Below are 21,130 nucleotides of genomic sequence, written 5' to 3' on the forward strand. Positions count from 1 at the left end.
TATTTGGATTTTGAGGATAATAAAATATGATATAGGATAACATTAGTATTGAATATATTTCGATATTGGAAAAAAATATTGACTGTCTGATAATAGTGGATGCTGGCTTTTGGAAAAGTATTTAAATAGAAAGAAAGAGGGTTGAATATTGTTATAAGGGATGAAGTTGTTTTATGGGTTAAATAATAGTTTGTGAGTTGAATATTGATTTGAATATTAATAAAAAGAGCAGAGGAAAATAAGTTAAATAATAATCATTATCGAAAATGATGTAATGTGGAAAAAGATTAAACAACGCTAATTCACATTCATATAAGCCTATCATTGTTGCATTCGTTAGCTGAATTATAGTTAATGAAATATTTTATAGGTGAAACACATGTAAGTAAATTTTTTAATGGAAGAAACTAAAATAGAAGATTTGTTTTGAAAAGTGACTTTATCGGTAGTTTAAAAGTTGAAGGAGGATACCATGTCGAACAGAAAAGAGTATTTTACTTTAAGTAATGAAGATTTTAAGATTATTGAAAATGTAAATAAAATGTTAAATGATATGCATATGTATAAATTTCAAGTATTATTAAAAAATGATTCAAATTCTTTTTCCATTATGCAAAGCACTTTGTATTTACAAATGCTTGATTTAATTGTTCCTATTAGAGAAATAGATAAACATATTCAAATAGTTTTTAGCGGCAATAACAATTCTGGTCATTGGATTTGTATTTATTACGATGGAGTAAGACTTTTTGTCTTTTTCTTATTTTTGACAGTCTTAATGCAGGGTGTTTGAATATTCATCAAATAGAATATTTAATTAGATTGTTCCCTTTTAAACCAACAGTAGTTTTTGTAGCTGTTGATCAACAACCGGCTGGAAGTGTTGAGTGTGGAGTATATGCAATAGCATTTGCAACATCTGTATTTTTTAACATAATGCCAAACAGTGTAATTTATGAAACTGATAATGATAGAATGAGAAAACATTTGAAATTAATTTTTGAAAATAATCGGTTGAATCCTTTCCCCTCAGTGAGATCGTCAATTATTAGAAATTCAATTGTAGAGGATGATTGGAATTGTCTTTTAATAAATCGAGCTGAAGAACTTCAAATTGGTGGATTAAACCCTTCATATTTTTATAACAGTTTTCCAAATAATAATGCAAATAGAGTTCTATCAACACAACATTTAGAAATTAAACGTTCTTTGAATGACGCAAGTGAAAACAAAAGAATTCGTGCAACTAATAATAATGTAAACAAAGTTTGACCACGTAAATATTTAGAAATGAAGCATTTCCTAAGTGAAGAAAATGATAAAAAGATACTTTGTGCAATAAAATATGATGATCAGAAAATAATTATACAAGAGCATAATAGACTGACAAAAGAAAATCGTAATGAAACAGAAATACAAAAAATAGAACTCCAAAAAAGAAATTTGACAAGCAAGAAGAAGAAAATTTCTACAGAAATTGAGGATGAAAAGAAAATACGCAAAGAAAGAAATTTGGCATATAAGAGGAAAAAATTATCTACAGAAACTGAGGATGAAAAGAAAATACGCAAAGAAAAAAAATTTGTCACGTAAGAGGAAGAAATTTGATACAGAAACTGAGGATGAAAACAAAGTGCGTCAAGAAAAGAATTTGACATGTAAAAAGGATAAGAAAAATCAAAAAATGTGTTAGACACTGTAGGAGTAGCAATTATGTCCCGTGAAGATTTCGATGAAAGTAAAGTTTCACAGAATTATTTAGGTTTGATGAATGTAGAATGTAAGTTTTGTAGTGCGTTACATTTTTTGTGTGAAAGGCCGTCAGATAGATTATTTAATAGTTGCTGTCACAAGGGAAAAGAAAAGTTGAAAGTATTAAATCTTTATCCGTTTTATTTAAAAACTTTGTTATTTGATTCAAGCTTTGAAGGTAAAAATTATAAATAAAATATTCGTTCTTATAATAATTCCTTAGCATTCGCCAGCGTAGGAGCAAAATTAGAAATTCCTAAAGGAAATGGGCCTTATGTTATTCGTGCACATGGACAAGTGTATCATAATACATATGCCCTTCATCCCGATGGTGATGACAATCGAAAATATGGTCAGTTGTACATTATTGACACTAATGAAGCAGTACTTGAACGATTAAAGAATAAATCTAATAAGAAATGTTTATCATTATTAATGGAAGAAATAGATAAATTATTAAGGGAAATTAATCCTTATGCTAAAGCTTTTAAAATGATGAGAGAGGTAGAATTAGAAGAAGAAGCACTAGCAAAAACTAAAAATGAGCCTATAAGGAATATTCAAATGTGGATTGAACGAGACAGATCATTGAATCTGTTGAATATAGAATATTATTTGTAAAATATGCTGAGTTATATTTTGAAGTTTCTAAAATGTGTTTTTCTGGTCGAATGTTTGTATGTTCAGCATGTACCGTTCACTCAGGTAATGTTATAAAAATGGTTGTCAGCCCCAAAAAGCAATTTTACCAAACTTTCTCTTTTATTTGTACATCGACAAATTTTTTCACTGCAAACTAAGATAAGGTTAGTACTTGAAGGCTAAGTACCTTTTCAGGTAAAGGACTGATCGCCTCAAGAGTTCAGTTGACTATTAGCAGTCATAGCGTTAATATATCTGTAAAGCTACAGATCTGTAACTAACTATTTTATTCAATAAATATATCTTGTTCTGTTAAATAAAGTTCTATTATTTCTGAATAAATAATTTCAATAGGTTATGGGCTCAAAACATTTTCGCTGCGCGAGTGTATTTTATTGAATAAATAGAAAAATCTAGTCGGACTCTTGAGCGTCGTGTTGTTGCATTGCGTTATAGAAATATCAGTTATTTTCACAACAGATTTCTGGTTTGAACTGTATCACCGCGTGTTAAGAAGTAAAGTACATTTTTTTCTTATCGTATATAGCAGTGTTTTAGTGATTCGTGATCATGGGCGAAGAAAAAGAAACCTACGATATAACCAAGCTCGACGGAACGAATTATGGCATGTGGAAATTTGGTGTTACGATCGCCTTAGATTCCAAGGATCTGATAGGTCACATAGATGGTTTAGAAGAAGAGCCAGATAAAATCACAAAACTTATTGATTGCAAAAAATGGAAAAAGGCCAGTTCAACGTGTAAAATGATAATTCTTAATTCTGCAGAAAGAAAGCTACATCCGCTTTTAATTAATTGTTTGACGCCACAGCAAATGTGGGATAAACTGCAAGGATTGTATTGTGTTTGTAGTGAAGACGCGAAGGAAAGTGCATGGGAAGAGTTTTATTCATTTCGAATGAAAGATGGTGAATCCATATCTCTACAGATAACGGAAACGAACGCTCTTTACTCAGAACAAAGTGAAAAAGAAGAGGATATCTGGATAGCTGACTCAGGTGCTAGCAGGCACATGACATTCAGAAAAGATTTTTGCACCTGTCTTGATCCAGTAAAAGGTAATGATAATTTTGTGAAAATTGCAGATTATTAAATATTACCTGTAAGTGGTGTCGGGACAATAGTGGTACAAGAAAAAGTAAATAGCAAACAATGTGAAAGACAATTACAAGATGTGCTGTTTGTGCCGGGTTTGAACTTGTTTTCGATCGGAACAGTAAATAATAAGAACTTTTCGTTTCATACTTTTAATGACAAGGGCGAAGTTCGTGATAGTGATGGTAAGCTTTCATCACTTGGTGTACGTCATGGTGATTTATTCCGCATGTTATTTGACGTTAAAGTGCCATCTGAATGCAACATGGTTCAAAGTGAAAATAATAATAAGAAAAACATGCTAAAGCTTTGGCATGAACGTATGGGACACGTTAATATTAGTGCTTTGAGAAATACGAGTAAATTTTACTCAATTGACAGGTTTTCTTGCGAAAAAGATAGTGATTTCTTTTGTGAAGCATGTGTGATTGGTAAGCAAGCACGCAAGCCACATCCATCAAGAAATAAAACAAGTGACTCTCTACCAGGTGAACGAATTCACACTGATGTTTGTGGTCCTATTAATATCGAATCCCCGCGAGGATCACGATATTTTTTAGTGTTTAAAGATGAGTGTACAGGATATAGAAAAATTTATTTTTTGAGACATAAGTCTGAAGTGCTTGCAAGATTTAAGGACTTTGAAAATTTTTTAACAACTCAGACCGGAAATAAAATAAAATTTTTACGCTCAGATAATGGAACCGAGTACACTTCAGAAGAATTCAGTAAATTTATTAAAGATAAAGGTATAGTACATGAATTTTCCTCTCCATATATTCATCAGCAGAATGGAAGAGCAGAGAGAGAAATAAGAACTATTGTTGAAAGTGCACGCGCTATGCTTTTAGGGAGTAATGTGGATAGAAAGCTGTGGACGGAAGCAGTTAACACCGCGTGTTTTTTATTAAATCGTGTAGTCTTTCAACAAGCTGAAACAAAGACTCCGTACGAAAAATGGTTTAATCGAAAACCAGAAATTAACCATTTACGAGTTTTCGGTACTGATGGATACTTGAATGTTCCGAAAGAAAAGAGAAAGAAATTCGATCCAAAAAGTAAAAAGCTACTCTTTGTTGGATATGATGGAGAATCGAGAAATTACCGATTATGGAACATTAGCACGCAAAAGATTTATGTAAGTAGTGACGTCGATTTTATAGAAAATAAGACAATTGACAAACAAGAAGAAAATAATAATGTCTGTCATTTAGAAATTGATTTTGGAGTTAAAGAAGAAGAAGAAGAAGAAGAGCTACAACTTGAGGAAGCTGCAGTTGACCCACAACCAGAGGAACCGATCGAGAAACCACCAAATGGATGGCGGCGACTGAGAGACAAAAATGAATTAAAACTGCCTGATTATTATGGAATACCTGTCGCTCACATAGCAGAAGTTGTACCTATGACTTATAATGAGATTCTTTCAAGTCCTAATTCAAATTACTGGAAGAAAGCCATAATGGAAGAAATTCAAGTCCTCGAAGATAATGACACGTGGAGTTTAACCACTTTACCCAAAGGAAAGAGAACAATTGGAAGCAAGTGAGTATTCTCAATTAAAAATAATCCAGATGGAACTGTCAATAGATACAAATCAGTCAAATTATATTAAAAGAGTGATTGAAAGATTTGGTATGAAAGATGCTAAACCCTTGAGTGTACCTGCTGAACCTGGAGCGTATCTACGTAAGAATGAGAGTAAAGAAATTAATTCTCGTATTCCATATCGCGAAGCAGTAGGTTCCCTATTTTTTGTAACAAGAGTGAGTCGTCCTGATATTGAATACGCTGTTAATTATGCGAGTCAATTTCTAGATTCTTTTTATCAAGAACATTGGTTAGCAGTAAAAAGAATAATTAGCTATCTGATTGGTACTCATGATTACGGTATAGTTTTTGGAAACAGTGAGAGTAGTTCAATAATAATAAAAGGGTTTACAGATGCCGATTATGCACGATGCCCTGATAAAAGAAAATCTAGAAGTGGCTTCATTTTTTTGTTAAATAATGGGCCAATATCATGGTCTAGTCAGCGACAAACCATGGTTTCCTTGTCAACAGCTGAAGCTGAATATGTAGCATTAACGCAAGTAACAAAAGAAGCAATTTGGCTGCGCCAAATTGTAAAAGATTTAAAAATTGTTTGTAAATGTATTCCAATTATTGTTGATAATCAGTCAGCCATTAGGTTAGCTAAAAATTCTGAATTTCATAAACGATCTAAACATATCGATGTTCGCTATCATTTTATACATGATATTTTAAATCGCGGTGAAATTGAAGTAAATTTTGTGGAATCAAAAGAACAGTTAGCTGACATTTTTACGAAACCATTAGCAAGACAGCAATTTAATAATTTGCGTGAAGGAATAAGTGTTTTAAAACTTACAAAATAAGTGGGAGTGTTGAATATAGAATATTATTTGTAAAAAATGCTGAGTTATATTTTGAAGTTTCTAAAATGTGTTTTTCTGTTCGAATGATTGTATGTTCAGCATGTACCGTTCACTCAGGTAATGTTATAAAAATGGTTGTCAGCCCCAAAAAGCAATTTTACCAAACTTTCTCTTTTATTTGTACATCGACAAATTTTTTCACTGCAAACTAAGATAAGGTTAGTACTTGAAGGCTAAGTACCTTTTCAGGTAAAGGACTGATCGCCTCAAGAGTTCAGTTGACTATTAGCAGTCATAGCGTTAATATATCTGTAAAGCTACAGATCTGTAATTAAATATTTTATTCAATAAATATATCTTGTTCTGTTAAATAAAGTTCTATTATTTCTGAATAAATAATTTCAATAAAAGCAAATTTAATGTTCCATCTTGTAGTGAAGTAGCACTTGTATTTTTTAGCGAAGATGGGGAACCTCCTATGGAACGTGATATATGTATACACCCAAAAGGTTTAAAGAGTATTCCAATATCTAGTCTTATCGAAAATGTTGATCCCATGACATATCCTTTAATTTTTCCTCATGGTGATCCTGGATGGACTGTTAACCTTAAGCATACTCAAGGTACTCGAAATGTTACTCCTTTACAATTTTATAAGTATCGTCTGGCATGTAGAAGAACTTTTAATCCATGTTTACAATTAGGAAAATTAACTCAACAATATGTAGTTGATGTCTGGTCGAAAGTAGAAGGTGAACGTTTAAAATACATTCGTTTACAACAAAAAAAACTTCAAGCTGAATTGTATTGTGGATTAATAGATTATGTTCTCAATAAAGCAAAAGAAGAAAATGTTCGACTTGGAAAAATGATTATTTTACCTTTGACATTTATTGGAGTGCCACGTTGTTATCAACAATGTTTTATGGATGCTATGGGATTAGTTCAAGAATTTGAAAAACCAAATTTATTTATTACCATGACATGTAATCCAAAATTGCGTGAGATTACAGAAAATTTGTTGGATATTGAAACTGCATCTGATCGTCCGTATATTGTGACTAGAGTTTTTCAACAAAAAGTGAAAGAGATAATGAAAGATATAAAAGAAAAAGAAATTTTTGGACCAATTCTTGCATTTGTTTATGTCATAGAATTTCAAAAGCGTGGATTGCCACATGTGCATTTAATTATATTTTACGCAATCTAATTCGCGATGCAAAAACTTTACATAAAATGATATGTGCTGAAATTCCAGATGAAACAAAGAATCCAGAACTTTTTAAGATTGTAAAGCAATTTCAAGTTCATGGGCCTTGTGGAAATAAAAATTCACCTTGCATGGATCCAGAGAAGAAACTTTGTACAAAAAAATATGCAAAGCCGTTTTGTTCTGAAACAACTTATGTTTCTAAGAATTATCTGGAACTCAGGCGAAGAAATGATGGTAAAAAATCATTTTTTATAACAAAGATGGGTCAATTAAATGTACCGCTGACAATTCGATGATCGTACTATATAATCTTTATTTGAGTAAAAAATTTGAAAGTCATATTTGTATTATACCATGTGTTAGTAAGGATGACATTAAATATTTATTCAAATATACGTATAAAGGTCATGACTGTGCAATAATAGGTTATAAGGATGATAATGAGGAAATGAAATAGGATAATTGTTTGGCTGAAGCTGTAAGCATGAAATTTCCTAAAGAACTTTGTCGTCTATATGCATATATATGTGTGTTTGGATTGCCTGTGAATGCTATTGATTTATGGAATAAGTACAAAGAACACATTGTGAGAATTTCGATTACTTGTGTATAATCGTCGTAGTAGTAGCGGAGAGAGGCTTATGATTAGCAATTTTGTTAAATACGCAGGTTGAAATTAGTGGTCAAGGGCCCTTTGCATACGAAGCATGCTAAAAGGAATACTTAAATTATAATTTATAGATTAATATTGTAACGCGCCAAGCGCCGTAAACTGAGATCTGACACAACGCCCAATTGGGGTAATTAAGTTTAAATAGTCTGTGCAATATTGTGTTAGATATTTATTTTTATACTCAATTTTAAACGAATTTACTGTGGCTGGTGAATACTGAAAAATCACCGTGTCATTGGTTTTGTCGCCAAGCACGCTACGTGCGAGCAGTATCTGTGGTCCACCAATTTTCTATACACACAATTATTTCTTTTAGGATATATGACTTCGGTACCAAAGGTGGATTATCGTCGACATTTTTTCATTGGTCACAGATTCTCGATCATTGGAGTAAGAGGAGTTTTCTACGGCCGACAAATCTTTCTAGTTTCTAGCGTCGAGATACACGTGGACCGGAAGTCTGCCTGCAACTTCTGACTCTTACTTTGAGTAGGTTAAAACTGTAAAAAATTATCGACTAATTGGTGAGTGCTGCTTACTTTTAATTTGTATCGACTTTTCAACCATCCTTGACCACAAGTTTCTTTGTTTTTGTCTTTATATAATTTTTAAACGCAAATCTCAAATTGAATCCATTTCATATTAATATAATCGACAAATTTGGAGATACGATTATTTTATATTTTGTATGAGTTGAGAAACAATGTGTGGAGTGACCAGTAGCGTTGATTTTTTTTGTTAAATTTTGTGCCTGTCGAATTTATAAAGAAATATATTATAAAGGGAAATAAAATTGGAATTCTCAACTATTAAACTTAATAATTTGATCTATCTAAATTTGTTACAACATGGTTTTTGATAATAATGTACCTGTAGAAGTAGCAACTCAAAAAGCGTTAATATTAATTAATGAAGTGCTTAATTTTCATAGATTTTCTCTAAATAAATTTGGTTTGCCAAATATTGATCAAAAAATTCTCGACGATTATATTTCTGTCGACAAGAAAGCTAATGAACTAGCATTAAAATTGCTCAAAGAAGAAAGTGAAGTACTGACTAAAAGTTTCAATAATGATCAGCGCAAAATTTTTGATGATGTCATGGCAACAATACATAATGATGATTGCAAAAATAGGTACTTTTTTCTTTCTGCACCTGGTGGTTGTGGTAAAAGTTATTTAGAAAATACAATTGTTGCTACTCTTGAAAGTGAAGAATTTGTAGTTTTAGCAGTTGCTTGGACTGGTATAGCAGCTAATCTTTTAAGAGGTGGACGAACCTCACATTCAATTTTTAAATTTCCTATTCCAATCAATGAAGATTCAACATGTAATATAAGTAGAATGTCAAAACACGCTGAACTTTTAAAAAATGCCAAAATTATAATTTGGGATGAAATTAGATGGCACCTAAATTTGCTTTAGAAGCTATGGAGATTATGTTGAGAGATATAACACAATGTAATAAACCATTCGGCGGTAAAGTTATTTTGCTTTCAGGAGATTTTAGACAAACTTTGCCAATTATTTCGCATGGCAGTCGCACTCACATTGTTGAGGTATGTGTGAAAAATAGTAGATTGTGGGATCTGTTTGAAACTAGGTCCTTACATGTTAATGTAAGATTGGATATTAATCAGGAAGAGTTTTCAAATTGGTTATTAAATGTTGGTGACGGTAAAACTCAACCTATGTTTGAAAAAGAGAACGGTGTTTTAAAAATTCCACAGGATTTGATTTCTGGCGGAAATTTAATAGATGAAATATATGGATTGTCAATAAATCAAAATGATGTATCTGTTTACTCATCATGCATACTTTCATTGACTAATTCTGAAGTGTTAGACCTAAATGAACGTATTTTGTTAAAATTAGAAGGACAAGAAGTAGTTTATTATAGTGTTGATTCACATGTCGATGACGACCCAAAAGATGTAAATAATATTGTTCCAATAGAATTTTTAAATAGTTTGATAACAGATGGTTTACCTCCTCATAAATTATCTTTAAAGGTAGGATGTATAATTATGCTTTTGAGAAATATGAATTTAGTTCAAGGATTATGTAATGAGACTCGATTAGTTGTAAAATCATTATTGAGAAACGTAATTTCTGCAGAAATAATTACTGGAAAATCTAAAGGTGAAATAGTTTTTATTCCACATATTGATTTATCTCCTTCTCAAAACACATATCCTTTCAAAATGGTAAGAAGACAATTTCCTGTTAGACTTGCTTATGCCATGACTATTAATAAATCCAAGGACAATATTTTGATAGAGTAGGAATTTATTTACCAATTTCAACATTTGGTCATGGTCAAATTTATGTTGGTTGTTCTAGAGTTAAATCCAAGGAACATCTAAAAATTCATGCTATTGATTCTGCTATATATAAAAATATAGAATTTCCTCAAAAGTTATATGTGAAAAATATTGTATATCATGAAATATTGTGATGTTATAATTTATAATATTTTACATGTGAAAATTATCTTACAATAATCTTTGTATTTATTCCTTCATTCATTCACATTTTCTTAGCACTTAAAATTTCTCGTTATTATTAGATTATGTATACATATATATCTTTGCTTTGATAATGAGGGTTCTCGAGGGTTTCTACCTTCAATTTGTTTTGTCAAAAACAGCCTTCGGTTGAGGGTTTATTTTCTATTATTGTTTATATAAGATGGTCGATGATCGATTAATTATTGTCCTGTAAGGGGAAGTGGTATCCCTCATCTTACCACCCGCGCCCGAGTTATAACCATGTGCTTATACTGGAGAATTAAAGTTAAGTAGAAAATCTTTGGTGCAAGCACCTTTGGGTTAAATTGGTTTAAAACACATCGTATAGGTTTATTGTACCAAAATTATAAAACTTTTGAATATTAACATTTATATTTGGAACAACATATGCTCGTAATCGTGAAATTCTGAGAAATATGTCAAAATAAATTAAACAAGGAGGGGGTCCTTTATGTTTATTTCATAAACATTATGCTTCCTCATTGTGTGAAGCAAAAAATTCGCTTCCTCGTGAAGGAAGCAATGAATTTGTCCAATTCAATTGATTGATTTAAAAAATTTCGAGTTAAAAATGTTTTAAATTAATTAAATTTTTTGAAAAATAAAGAAAATTTTAATTAATTTTGAGTGTAACATAAACTTTATATATACGAATTGATTCGTTTTAATGCAAGGAATACAATTATTTTATTCATCAACTTGTATTTAAAAAAAACACAAATTTTTTTAGCTAAATTATGAATTTTCGATTTTTCAATTTTTATTAATTCTCAAATTTTAAATCAAATCTATACTTTATATATACCAACCAATTCGTTTCAATGCAGGGAATAAAATTATTTCATATATAAACATGAATTTAAATAAACACATCATTTTTTAGCTAAAATGAGAATTTTTGATTTTTTAACTTTCTTTAATTCTTTAAATTTCAATCAAATCTATACTTTATATATATCAATCGATTCATCTTGACATAAAGAAGACGATTATATTATATATTACCTTAAATTTTTCGATTTAAAAATTTTTTCAATTAAAAAAAAATTTTTGGAAAAAAGACGATAAAATTTTTTTTTTGGGGTATTTTTAAAAATCCTTTCGTCATTTTTGAGAGATTAATGTGTTAAATAACCCTACCAAATTTTATCCAAATCCATTAAAACCTGTTAAAGATATCGTGTTCACAAAAACGATCCACACACACATACACACACACATACACACACACATACATCCGGACAATTGATCAGGATCTCATATAACATGTTTCTATACAGAGGAAAATTTGTTTTCACCATTTTTAAAAAGTTTATAAACGAAAGGACTACATAGCTTCCTCCACGAGGAAGCAAAAATGTTTATATTTAAAAATTTGGATGAAAAACTCATTGAGCGTTATAAAATAATATTGTCATTAAGCCTGAGAACGCCACACAGGCCCCCCGCTGTAATTGACTTACTTGAGGTCCAAGCTCGGGTCAAGCCTGTTGAGCAGGAGTACACCAGTTCCCTTTACAGGACGCAATCTATGATCGCCCGTTTTATCCACATAGCCTTGGGTTGAGGAAAATTTGTTTTCTATTATTGTATACGTGACATAGGTGATGACCGTTTAATTTTTGTGAGTGGAAGTGGTGAACCCATACTTTACTTACCAATGGCTATGCCCGATAATGCCACTCAGGCCTGCTGCAATGTCTACCTTATGCGAGGTCCTAAAATAGGCCCAGTCCGGTAGAGTATAAGGGTATAACACTTTTCCTCACAGAAGTGGAACGGCTACTAAAGAAAACTTGTATATATTCATAAGAAAGTAATATATTGTACACGGGAAAATAAATTTATGAAGTTAAGAGAATTAGCTCCATTGCTTCAATCTTCTTTTCCGGATATAACCATAAAATTTGAAGATGATATATGAAAACGATGTTATTATCGAACTGTTTCTTTGTATGATGTTTCCTCGAAAATTGCAACATCTACTGACTACAGATATTCTCAATTTTTTGAGAATAACGAATCTCATTTACAAATAGATATTGATTGTGATATTCCTGAACCAAGTTTATCTGTACAAGATGATATTGATATTTTTGATTGCAAAGCACATTTAAATGAATTAAACAATATTATTGCTGATTTGGGATTGAATGTAGCATCTTTACGTTTAGATGTACAAAAAGATTCAATTAACAGGTATGTTTTAATTTTTTTTCTTTTTTAAAATTAAAAACTAAAATTAAATTTAAAATTTTTTTTCAATTTCCTGAATTTTTCAAGTTAAGGCAAAAATTTCATCTTTACGAATAGGTATTTAAAATAATTAATTAACAGATATCTGGATGATAAAAGAAACCAAATTCTTCAGTCATTTTTTGAGTTGATAACAAGAAAACTTTCTAACATTTACAATGTGACAATATCTGCTGATGCTGAAAATAAAAATAACCAAGTATGGGACGAAAAATTCAATTTGGTTCTTGAAAATTGCACAACATACTCTGAAATACTTCGATTATTAACAATAATTCCCGATGTTTATTCTAAAAATCAGATTTTAAGCAATTTTTCACAAGTAACACTGGACATGGTCAACGAATCAAGAAAGTTAGAAAAAGAAAAGGGAATTTATCAGTTACCAAACCCACATCGTGGACATTCTTTAAGCGAAGCAGACGTGAAATTAGCAGAAGAATATTATTTAAATGATGATTTAGATTGTTCTCGTCAAAGTCCAAATAAAAAAGATGTTATAAACGTTTATGAAAATGGTAAAAAGGTACAAAAAGCTAAACGCTTTTTAACACGTAGTGTTAATGAAATTTTTTACCTTTTTAAAAGGCAACATCCGAATGCAAAAATGGGTAAATCTACTTTTTATTCCTTGCGACCGAAATGGGTTATGATTGATCCGTCAAAAGAATTTTGCTTGTGTACCCGGTAAGAAGCGAGGAATAGAGAAAAATTGAAAGTTTGCAGACATAGAGCAGAAGTTAAGAATTTTTAATTTTTCTGAATAGGCGATTTTACGTTTTTACCCAATTCCTCACTGAACATCAAAATATCAGAAAAATGAATTCTTCTCTATTCCCAGTAGAGGTAAGTCAATAGAAAAGAATTCAGACTTCTTATTCTTCTTAATGCGCAAAGTTTCATATTTTCAAATTTTTGGTAGCGAATAGAGAAAAATTAAATTTTTGGAGAGTAAAATTTAAATATCTATTCCTTTCAATCGACAGTATCAAAATTTCTGAAGCGCATTGAAAGGAATAAGAAATTTGGAGAGTGAAGTGGATATGTCTATTCCTTTTAATTGATTGTGTCAAGGAGGAATTTAGAGGAATCAGGAGCGTATTTAGAGGAATAGAAAATTTTAGATTAAATGAGGTATCTTTATGCCTTGCAATTGACTGCGTCAGGTTTTTAAAAGCATATTCAGAGGAATAGGAAATTTAGGGTATAAATTCAGTATTTCTATGCCTCGCAATCGCCTGAGTCAAGTTTTTAGGACCGTATTCAGAGGAATGGGAATTTTGTAATATGAATTAAATATTTCTATTTCTTGCAATCGACTGCGTCAGATTTCTAAAAGTGTATTGAAAGGAATGAAAAAACTGGCGAGTATATTAATAATTCCTAATCATTTCAATTTTTTTTAAATATTATAAGAAGCGAAAGAAAATGAATATAAATTTTAAGATTTTAAAAGAATATAAGTAATAATTAATTACTAACTAATTTAACTAGTTGATCATTTTCAATTCTTCTGAATGGGTGAATTTACGTTTTTACTCAATTCCTCATTCAACATCAAAATATATAAAAAATAAATTCTTTTCTATTCACAGTAGAGATAACTCAATAGAAAAGAATTCAGGCTTCTTATTTTTCTTAATGCGCGAAGTTTCTTATTTTCAAACTTTTGGAAGCGAATAGAAAAAAATTTAATGTTTGGAGAGTAAATTTTAAATGTCGCATTTTGGACCGCATTCAGAAGAATAGAAAATGTGGAGAATAAATGAGGCATTTCTATGTTTTACAATTGACAGCGTCAGGTTGTTAAGAATAATATGTATATAATTTAGAGTATAAATTTTGGCCAAGTCAATTAAGAAGAATAGATTTTTCTACTTTTTTTTGCTTTATCGAGGAATTGAATAAAAACGTAAATGCTCCCATTCAAAAGAATTGGAACTCTTCTTTTCAATTATTCGCCTCTTACCGGGAAATTATTTTTATACTTGAATATTCTGTAAAATAGAATTTTAATAATATTAGTCAATATATGAGACCTGAACTATTTATTTATATTATATGGAAATATTTCCATAAGCTTAAGCTTAAGAAAAAAAAAATATAATTTTTATTTATTAACACAATTAATCATTTAAAACTATTTAAATTGACAAAATTATTAATTAATATCATTAATGTTCATAAAAATATATATACGATAATATACTCTTTGTAATAATGAACATCTGAAAAGCTGTTTGATGACTTAACAAAATAATATATGTATCTGTTTAATGTGTTCATTATAAGACATTTTCTCAAAAAATTTTATAACCTCCCCTGGTCGAGCGCGTTAAGGCGCTCCCAGTGCGGTTGAGAGATATGATGGTCGAGGGTTCGAGTCTCAGAGTCAACTCGTCGGAAAATCCAAGATTGAGAGATGAATAATCATTTTTTCTATTCCCAGTACATATTAAGTCAATAGAAAAGAATTCAGACTTCTTATTCTTCTTAATGCGCAAAGTTTAATATTTTCAAATTTTTGGTAGTGAATAGAGAAAAATTAAATGTTTGGAGAGTAAATTTTAAATATCTATTCCTTTCAAGCGACAGTATCAAAATTTCTGAAGCGCATTGAAAGGAATAAGAAATTTGGAGAGTGAAGTGGATATGTCTATTCCTTTTAATTGACTGTGTCATGACATCAGGAGCGTATTTAGAGGAATAGAAAATTTGTAGATTAAATGAGGTATCTTTATGCCTTGCAATTGACTGCGTCAGGTTACATGTATAATTTAGAGTATAAATTTTGGCCAAGTCAATTAAGAAGAATAGATTTTTCTACTTTTTTTTGCTTCATCGAGGAATTGAATAAAAACGTAAAATCACCCATTCAAAGGAATTCAGATTCTGAATTCTTTTCGATTCTTCGCTTCTTACCGGGTATTTACTGTGCCAATTTTGAGCTTTATCTTACTGCACTAAATAATATTAGAAATCAACGACATGCGAATATGTCTAATGTTGAAAAGGAGGTAATTTCTTTAGTACTTTGTTCGCCAATAACTGAAGATTGTAATTTCCAAGAATGCACTCAATGCCCTGGAAGGAATGGTATAACACTTCAATCTTTAGGTATTGCAGATGAAGTTAGTGAGGAAAATGTAACTTTTGCTATTTGGAATAACGCAATACTAGAAACTAGAACAAAGCCGAAAATGGATTTTCTCAGCAACTGGTCATGGAAAGGGTGCCTGTGATGGCATTGGGGGAGTTGTAAAACATCTTGCAACCACACACAATTTGAGAATGCCACATATAGAGAGCATTAAAAATGCTGAATCGTTTATTCATGAAGTTCAAAAATACTCCAGCGCTACTAAACTGTTGTACCTTTCATCTAAAAATTTAAAAAAATACAGAAATGAACTAATTCAGAAAACGAAGAATGTAAAAGCTGTTAGGGGAATTCAAAAGTGTCACTTATAGAAAGTAGAAGAAACTGAACACGGAGAAAAAGAACTGTTTATGGCACAAACAGCATATCATGATTGGCATCGTATTGAAATAGAAAATTGACGTATTTAGTAAACTTTATAAGTGTACTATAGCGCATAATAATATTTATGTACTTAGGAATTTGTTTTTTCTTAAATATAATTCATTTAATTTGTCAATTTTTGTGACATAACATTTTGCATTCAAGTGGAGAATTTAAACTTTAATGTATTTGAAAAAATACAAGTTTCATTGATGTCATGCGTGTTATTTAAATTTAAATGCTCTGCAAATTGAAGATACCAGTAAAACAAATTATTTATTTAATGTTTAAAAACTAATATTTTTTCTTTTTAAAATTTTGTTACATCTCGTAAAAAGTTCAAAAAAACTTCGAATTTTCATCTTTTAAAAATAAAAAAAAATTTTACTCTTTCTCAAGACTCAGGACCTCAATAAATTCTTTTGTAAAATAGTCATTTTTTTGAAATCTGACTTTGCAGTTATAAAAATTCAAATGCGCCTAACTTCGTTAAATAATTTTTTTTTGTAAAACGGCAAAACACGTGTCGTCTAAAATTGTGGGAAAAATAATATATTTTCATAGGAAACGATAACATGAGTTACAGAAACATAGCCTGTCTAAATTGAAATGGAATCGGCCCCAAGTTCAATTCGAATCGAGCTAATTCTTGCAACAGGGGCGAACGTTTCATGAAAGTCGACGTTTGGTTCTTGTGAAAAGCCTTTGGCTACAACTCTGGCTTTTCGCCGTTCCACGGAACCATCAGCTTTAGTTTTTGTACGTAGAACCCATCTTGATCCAATAACATTTTTGTCTTTCGGACGATCAACTAATGTCCACGTTTTGTTCTTCATTAAAGCCTGATACTCGTCTTGCATAGCTTCCATCCATTCGCTTGCCTCTGAACTTGCTAGAGCTTCTTTTACTGTGGCTGGATCTCCTTTTTCAGTTAATCCGACGTATTCAATTGAACACTTTGATGCAGGTGCTTCCTCTTCATCGACTTCATCCAGTTCCGAGTTTTGTTCTACTCTTTCTTGCACTTCTTGATTTTTAATTTAATTGTCATCGTCGTAATCACTTTCACTTGAATCTTCTCGAATGGGGACCATATATCGTTGTTTTGCAGCTCTGCCTATCTTTCCAGTACGAATTATCTTAGGGCGTCCTCTTCCAGGTTTCATTTGTTGTGGTTGTGCTTGTTGTGGAAATTCATTTTGATGATTATTCGGAGGATTTTCTTCTACTTGAAGAAGGTTTTCTACTGCAACACTTTTGGGAGCACTTAACGAATTCACAAACAAAAGCTTTAGTCCATCGATGTCATCTTTTTCAGTTTTGAAATTTTCAAACTTCGGTTTTCCTTCGAAAATTTTAACGAAACGACATCGCGGCTTCGACGAATCTTCTTCGATTCCGGATCCCACAATCTATAAGCCTTGGATTCAGTTGAGTACGCAACAAAGATACATTCGATCGTTTTACTGGAAAATTTTCCTCTCTCTGTTTTCGCTTTGGTAGATTTGTCCAACATGTGTGCTTTTTGAACAAAAATTGGAAAATGAATTGCAGTTGATATTTTTTCTTTCCAAATTTTATGAGGGGTGTTTCCTTCCAAACTTTTCGATGGACACCTATTTCTGATGTAGCAGGCGGTCAAAACAGCTTCTGTCCAAAAGCTTTGAGGAAGATCAGATTGTAGTATCATACACCTTGCCATCTCAACAAGTGTTCTGTTCAGACGTTCTGCAACGCCATTCTGCTGAGGTGTATATTCCGTTGTGAGTTGATGGCAGATTCCTTGCGTCTTCAAGTATTCCTCGAATTTTCAACTTTTATATTCCCTCCCATTATCCGATCTTACGGTTTTTATGCTCATTTATTTCTTGAGGAATTTTTATTTCCATGGATTCCAATAGACCTTTTCATCTCGAATAGGAAATACGCTTTGCGCATACGTGGTCGCCATGACAGTTTCCGCGAATGTCATAAACTCGGTCATTTTTTTCTGTTCAATATGTGTGCTACAAGTATTGGGATCGGTGGTCTAGTAATAATATAGTAACTGTAGACCGATCTCTCCCTCCATTTTGATTTTTCTCCTCTTTCTAACATGTTAATTGAAGAGAGACAAAGAAGGAAAATGGAGTAAGAGATCGGTCTCTCACCAGATGGCGTATTGTAGTTTATCAGTTCCCAATTCCTTTTTTAAAATTTAATATTACTGAAAACGATATACCAGGGGCTAAATTAAAATATGATGTTGAGGCCAATAGTAGTCTTGAATTAAGAAGGTGGTTGGATTGTAGAAAACAAGAAACGAAAGGAAAAAAAAGGATTTGGTTGCAAGGTAAGCATTCGTATGTTTATATATACTATTGTGATATTATATGAGATACTTTTTATGTTATAATTTATGTTTAATCAGTTATATATTTAAATATAATTTATAATGTAGTACCATAGAAATAAATTATATAGTGTTTAAAAGAATGAAATAAATGTTTCGTAAAACAAACATAACCTATAAACTAAATTTATATAATTTAAAAACAGAAATTTGTAATTTTAATTCATTTATATTAAAAAAATTGTTTTGTCGTTATACACGTTAACTGACTAATAATATTATTTTATAAAATATATATATTATATGTATATTATAAAATGAAATATTTCTTATTATAGCGATATGATAAACTTTATTTATATTTGTAAATAAAATTATATACAAGTATTAATATTAAAATATAAATTTATGTAAATGTGAGTTTAATTGATTAATTTCTTTTGAAAAAATGTGTTGACAATTTTTAATGGCTTTTTTTGTAATCAATATTTATTTTGAATAGAATAATAAAAAAAATTTATATATAAATTCTTTTTTAATTATATTGCGACTGTTAATATATGATATGTGTTTACCATAAAAATGTATAAAATAAAATTGCTGAATTATTTGAAGGACGAATTTTTCTTGCAGGGTGAAAATTTGTCTCCAAAACAAAATCAGTGTGGATCCTTACGTTGATTCTGGAAAATGGTTGGCTATGAAAGAGAAAAATGTAAGAAGGCCTCTGTTGCAAAGAAATGCTACTGTTCCATTTCTTTTGGCGTGGATGAAATTTCCTCACAACAAAATCCCGGAAAATTTCAATTACGGATGCATTTACAAGCATTTAATTGCAACATGCGTATTGCAGGACGAACTCACTGTTCTCACAAATAACAATATACTATCTGCATGGGACAAGGAGAACGTGAATGTAGATTTTAGTACGGCGAAACCGCTAGCCAGAGGAAAACAATATTTTGACAGCGGTCATGTTCAAAATATTGTGGATGCTGTAACGAAAGAAAATTATTACTGTATTAAAGCTCACGTTTTAGCTTCCTTCAGACAGCAGAATTACAATGTCAATATAATGTTGCACAACGTCACTGCAGATGTACTGGATGCAAAGTGCCAATGTAAAGCATCTACGATGGGTCGATGCAGCCACGTTGCTGCTTTGTTGTATGCCCTGCTTGACTTCGTCATGACAGTTCAATCAAGCAATGCATGTACCAGCAAACCGTGCGAGTGGAATCGAGGTCGTCAAAGTAAATGTCCACTTGTGGCTGACGAAAATCAGTATAAAGGCATAAAAAATCATGCTCAAAAAAAAGCGTTCGATCCACGTCCACTGGGAACTCTAAAATTCTCCGCCAGAACGACAAGAAAACTTTCTAAAAAGTCTGAAGGAAGAAAGTTCATAACGTTCATCAGTCAGCATGTGGGAATTATTATTAAACCCTGATGAAAATAGTAATGGTGTGCAATATACCTGTCTGCAGGCGTCGGAAAATATTATCCAAGAAGATTTTGCTGATTGCAGAATTTCTGTAACAATGGAACCCGTCACCTCCGAACATGTTGATTATGAACTGAATGATGTTAAAAACTTTTACCTTAAAAAAGAACGAAAAACAATTGTACAATTTAGTTGAACGTCATCTGTGGAAACAAAACGCAGTTCGATCTGCTGCTTTGGAGTATGTTAAGCGAAACGAGTAAGTAGAAAAAAATCAGTATAAAAGTTATACAGAAATTCTTGGTTTTGAAGTTGAAGACACCGGTCTGTGGGTTAATTCAAAATTCGTGGGATTAGGTGCTTCACCTGACGCTCTCGTTTTTGATACGATTGAAAATTCTTACGGCCTTTGAGAAATAAAATGTCCAAAACTTTTGGAAAATCTGAAACCGATTGAAATTTACCAATTGAAGAAGCAACAAATTTCCAGTTTCTGTTGTAAATTAGAGGGAAGCACTTTACAATTAAAGAAAAATCATCAGTATCATATGCAGGTACAAATTCAAATGGCCATAACCGAACGATATTGGTGTGATTTTATGATTTGGACACCTCATGATTTTCACATTCAAAGAATAAGATTTGATTATGACTTTGCAACCCCACTTATTTCTAAAGCAATGAGTTTTCATAAAAATATTTTAGCGCCTGAATATTTTGAAATGAGAGTGCCAAGAAAATTAACACCATTCAATTTTCATTTTGACGAATTGTGATCACATGCAGTAAATATTGTTTTCCATTTTAGAAAAAATGTATTTTTTTTAATAATGTCATACATTTTTTATTACTGACTGCCTAACACTTAAAGACATTGCTTCATATACTATATAATAATTATTTTAATTTAAAAATTATAATTTTAAGTAAAACGAAATTGCGTGTTTATTTGGATATTTAATCATTGAAAGCGTTTCATGGAAATACAAACAGTATTATAATACATGTATCAAAAATAATATGTGTAATTTTGCAACTTTTGAATATTATTATTACTGTATAATATTGTTATAAGTAACATACGCATACTAAGGAAATTATTACAAATGTGATTTTAAAAATCGTTACCAGATCTCTGTGATAGTTACTTGTAAAAGGTTTTATATATTTAATATATGTATCTTTGTTTTAAAATTAATAAACATTTTATAATGAAACCTATTATATTTATTCTTTATAATTATAGATAAA

At 30.9% G+C, this 21,130-nt stretch overlaps 1 protein-coding gene across 1 annotated transcript in view; it reads right to left on the reverse strand.

Moving 5' to 3' along the window:
* The window catches only part of LOC127287495 (dynein axonemal assembly factor 10), a 97,647-nt gene that overhangs the window by 47,959 nt on the left and 28,558 nt on the right, over positions 1 to 21,130 (reverse strand). The gene's annotated exons all lie outside the window — the stretch shown is intronic.

This window comes from Leptopilina boulardi, unplaced genomic scaffold (genome assembly GCF_019393585.1).
Source record: "Leptopilina boulardi isolate dan_hultmark-lab unplaced genomic scaffold, ZJU_Lbou_2.1 LbouV2_371, whole genome shotgun sequence".
Taxonomy (NCBI): domain Eukaryota; kingdom Metazoa; phylum Arthropoda; class Insecta; order Hymenoptera; family Figitidae; genus Leptopilina; species Leptopilina boulardi.